The sequence below is a fragment of the Anarrhichthys ocellatus genome, unplaced genomic scaffold (assembly GCF_004355925.1).
Source record: "Anarrhichthys ocellatus isolate YVR2014 unplaced genomic scaffold, GSC_Weel_1.0 scaffold1, whole genome shotgun sequence".
NCBI lineage: Eukaryota > Metazoa > Chordata > Actinopteri > Perciformes > Anarhichadidae > Anarrhichthys > Anarrhichthys ocellatus.
This window is the reverse complement of record NW_022280031.1, coordinates 18,780,665-18,785,743: the sequence shown is the minus strand read 5'-3', so window position 1 is coordinate 18,785,743 and position 5,079 is coordinate 18,780,665. Positions and strand designations below refer to the sequence as shown.

At 41.7% G+C, this 5,079-nt stretch overlaps 1 long non-coding RNA gene across 1 annotated transcript in view; it reads right to left on the bottom strand.

Moving 5' to 3' along the window:
• Nucleotides 1–2,962: 2,962 nt before the first annotated feature.
• LOC116384541 (uncharacterized) overlaps nt 2,963–5,079 on the bottom strand; it is a 3,220-nt gene continuing 1,103 nt past the window's right edge. The window contains exon 2 of the long non-coding RNA XR_004212815.1: nt 2,963–3,695. This is a non-coding gene — a long non-coding RNA (uncharacterized LOC116384541). The remainder of the gene's footprint in view (nt 3,696–5,079) is intronic.

Sequence of the window (5,079 nt, the reverse complement as noted above, 5' to 3'; positions counted from 1 at the left end):
AAAATCTGTGAAATAGTGAAATAGTCCTCGTGTGCATTTAGCATTGTTTAGCATTGTTTTGTTTAGCATTGTTTTTCAAATACTTTTATTCTACCAGCAGTAATATTCTGCAGGATTATTTTACCAGAACTAAAGTTAAAGGGGAATAAACTCGTATATATTAGTTGTCATCAAGTTAACCAATATAATTTTGTTTCCCATCTACACGTTTAATTCTAACTCTGGGTAGAACGATCGGGTCACAGCTGAATGCTGGAAAAAGAAAACCGAAAAAGACAAAATCGGTTATTGATCGGACAGTTTGATCCCAAAAGTAAAACAAAGAAGTTTATATCTTAAAGTCCAGGTTCAGTAAACAGTTAAACACATTATTCATGTTGGAAAGACTGAACTATACTGAAAAACTGTTTATTTTTAATACCTTTTCTTTTTGTTAAATATATTTAAATTTTTTAAATTGTATCCGTTACGCTGAAGCTTTCCTACCGCCAGGATTCTTAATTTCACTTTCCATTTACAAACTCATATTTCCCAATATCAGTTTGGTCACCTCAATATCCAATAACACTATTTAACACTTCATTAATCTTCACGCTCCTGAAGACAGACACAGTTCAGAAGGCTTTCAACATGCAGGACACGTACAAAAAAATATATATTTATATATTTGAAAGTATGTTTGTTATCAGACACAAATATTTAAAACTGACGTCATTTTCTGTCTCAATGAAATGCAGCGTAGTGAGTTACACATTCCTACAGATCAATCATCTCTCTGACAAACGATAACCGCTTTCTTCTTGATCATTTAATAAATTACGGAGTCGTTTCTGTTTCAACCAGATCACAAACTAAATGTTCCCGTTCAGAGAACTTTAGGATTTAGAAAAGTACATCTTTTGTTCGGTAAATGCTCAATTTCATGACATGGACAACAGATGTTATGTTTTATCAAATCAGTTTAAAGTCAAATACCAGCCAGTGATGGTTTTAACATTATGACACGACATTTAAGAGAACCCGGTTCTTTACCCACAACTCCTTTTTGTTTTCCAGACGTCTATCCAACACATTATGATTGACTTTGCTTAAAGTGTGTGGCTGTACGCTGTGTGTGGCTGTGCGCTGTGTGTGACTGTGCGCTGTGTGTGGCTGTGCGCTGTGTGTGGCTGTACGCTGTGTGTGGCTGTGCGCTGTGTGTGGCTGTACGCTGTGTGTGACTGTGCGCTGTGTGTGACTGTACGCTGTGTGTGGCTGTGCGCTGTGTGTGGCTGTGCGCTGTGTGTGGCTGTGCGCTGTGTGTGACTGTGCGCTGTGTGTGACTGTACGCTGTGTGTGACTGTGCGCTGTGTGTGGCTGTGCGCTGTGTGTGGCTGTGCGCTGTGTGTGACTGTGCGCTGTGTGTGACTGTGCGCTGTGTGTGACTGTGCGCTGTGTGTGACTGTGCGCTGTGTGTGCCTGTGCGCTGTGTGTGCCTGTGCGCTGTGTGTGGCTGTGCGCTGTGTGTGGCTGTGCGCTGTGTGTGGCTGTGCGCTGTGTGTGGCTGTACGCTGTGTGTGGCTGTGCGCTGTGTGTGGCTGTACGCTGTGTGTGGCTGTRCGCTGTGTGTGGCTGTACGCTGTGTGTGGCTGTACGCTGTGTGTGTTGAAACTGTTTGTCAAAGAACCTTAATGTCTTTAAAGTCTGTTTTCAGTAACAATGGCTGTAAACCTGCTCCCTGCACCAGTGGTGGTAAACATAGTGTGTATTTGATCCTGTTTACAGTACGTTGATGTGAAAGTATACGTGCACACCTGTAGGATGGGTCATGGATGGATTATGAGACAACGGGCTCCCGGACTCAGACATGTAAAAAAGGCCCCGTGTCTTTTTGTGGTGGATTCGAGTCTCTAAATGTTTTGAGTTTCTTTGTGGATTATTTGTGTTTTTTTGTGTTTTATGAGTCGTTAATTGTTTGTTTTGTGTCTCTCTGCAGTCATTGTGTCTCTGATTGACTTGTTTGTCGTATTGATTCTCTAACAAGTATATTAAGTCAGGCTCGTTAAGTAATCCATACAAAGGTAAGCTGATGGTTGAGTTTTCCATTGTTCTGCCTGTGTGTGTGTGTGTGTGTCTCCACAGAGGTAGAGGTGAAATATGGCACACGCCTGCCATCCTGTAAGAGGTCGTCTGTGTGTGTGTGTGTGTGTGTGTGTGTGGTGTACATGTACTGACAGGTAGAGGTGAATTGTTGTGCAAATATGACAGCTAGTTCTCACACTGAAGGACGCTGCTGTCCTCCATCGAGGACTCTGTTTTATATATTGAGGGCTGACTCGGTTTAGTGTGTGTGTGTGTGTGTGTGTGTGTGTGTGTGTGTGTGTGTGTGCTGTTCTCTTGGTAAGAAAAGACAGTCGCTGCAATATGACCTGTATTTAAAGTAGAAGTCTGTAAACTGTATCACACTACAGTTCAGTAAATGTTACAAACTCAGGCTGGAATCTATGAAGGACGAAGCTAGAAAGTAAGTTAGAAAATAATAAGTTACGACAACAGATCCTGTGACAGCCGCCATGTTGGATATCAGAGCGTGGAAGAGCTTCACCAACAGCTCAGACGATCAAACAAACAACGAGACCTCGAACTGAACGTCGAGCGGCACTCAATCTACGCAGAGATAAAATCAGGCTTCGTCTGCTCGGCATCAGACGCCTGACTCACTGGAGGACTGTTCAGGACGTGGTCTTTTCTCTCTCCCAATGCATGCTGGGAGTTCAGGCTCCACCCACAAATGACACTGAACAGGAGAAGTGAGCATATAAAAGCGATGGAGGGGAAGTATTTGCTTTATATATAGAAGTTCGTACCTGGATTTCATAAATCTGAACCTGAAATGAAGCGACGTCGTGTACTAACGATGCCGTATTAAAGACGACGGCCTCGGTGTGGACGTGAAGTGTGAGGAGTTCAAACAAAAACAGACTTCAGATTGTTTCATTTAATATATGTAAGGAAAGGAAATATGTCCATGCTGCATTAATGTGTGTGTTGCATTGTGACTCCTCTGTATCCTGTTGTCTAGTTTAATCTACATCAAAGCATCACATTCTATCAGATCTTCATGTGAGAACCACGTATCTCTAAAAACAAGAGCAGCGTAGCGGCGATGCTTTTTCCAGCTGATCCAAGAGGCTTTTTAAAAGGTTTATTTAGCTTCATAGATTTTAACACAAACACATAAAAGAACACAAACACATCTGGAGATACGTGGTTTTCACTGATGAAGTAAAAAGTACAATAACTACCTCTGAGATGTCGTGGAGGGGAAGTAGAAAACCACTGCTTTGAATGGATTAGATATTATGTATTCATGACCAATAAATAAATAAACTATTGTTCTCATGACGTATCGACTCACACTAACTGTGTCCTCTGTCCACCGTGAAGTCAAACTCAAGATAACTTCCTCTCAAACCACAACTGAAGATCGACAAAACAGCCTCCAAGATCTGACACGTGGGATGTTTGAGGGGCTTTGAACGGGAGACGGTTTGACACATCGGTCCTTTACACAGGTAACAGCTAACGTGCGTGTGTGTGTGTGTGTGTGTGTGTGTTAGGAGGCGGCAGGCTTGCTGTAATCTTCCACCCCGGTGATGGTGGCTTTGCAGAAGAAACAGTCCTTGTTGTTCATCAGGTGCTGGTTGATACAGGCTCTACACAGAAACAACAGAAACACATTTAAATCATCATCCCCATCAACCCACAATCGCCCGATGACCCAATCACAAACCCTCAAACAGCAGCTTCCTGCTCGCGTGATCATAGTCTATATACGTATGACAAAATAAAAGACAACATTTAGACTTTTTGATGGTTTACAGACTTCAGAGCGGTTCAAATGATGAGTCTGGATCCTTGTAGACCAGTGCTGTAATCTAACAACAAAGGGATCTGGATCTGTTAATATGGATCAATGATCGGTCATTAGAATCAGATCCCTGGGAGTTATATTTGCTCCCTTCTTTTCTTTCGTGCTGATCAGATCTAATCCGTGAGTCTTATGATCCGTCGCCACATCTCCCCTCATATTTCCCTCCTTTCTGCTAAAAAGCATGAGCTTCTACAACAGCAACGCCGCGTAATGCAGCAGTGAAGGAGAGTAAAGAGACTGAATGAGGAGCAGAAGAGAGAAAGAGAAGTGAACACAGAGCGATGTACAGAAGTAAAGGAGAACAGAGGTGAAGCGTCCACAGCGCTGACAGATGAGGTGGGAAGGAGCCGGAGTTTTGGCCTCGGAGCTGATTACAAATCAGCAGTGTGGTTTACTCCTCGTGACAGCGCTCTCAATCAGCGCCGGGATAATCCATACGGCTGCTGAGCTGGCGTGCAGGCCAAGCTAAATCAAGCGCACCTCCAGGAGAACATGAAATATGCATCGAGGTATGAATTGAACCGAGGTCTGCTGCCCACGGCGCTGAGGAGGGGTTTCAGCCACCATCAGCTGTTACCAAACAGCTGACGCGTGCGCGTGTGTGTGTGTGTGTGTGTGTGTGTGTGCGTGCGTGTCAGCTGTTTGGATCGATGAGGCCCTCAGGAAAGAGGCTCCATCATCTCAGAGGCTGAGGGCGAGTGAGACGACATAACGGACCTCAGTGGAGACGTTTAGGAAGAATCCAACAATATTATTTATAATATAACAATCAATTTGTTTACGTTACGTGTTACAGTGTTTATATATCTTTAATTTTTCTGTATCTCGTCTGGCTGTTTGCGTTGTAACTTTAAGTGACGGAATTATTTCTTCATTCTGTATATATATATATATACATACAGTATATACACATATATATACATACAGTATATACACATATATATATACACACAGTATATACACATATATATATACACATATATATACATACATATATATATACACATATATATACATACACATATATATACACACATATATATATATACACATATATATACACATATATATACACATATATATATATACACATATATATATATACACATATATATATATACACATATATATATATACACATATATATATATACACATATATATATA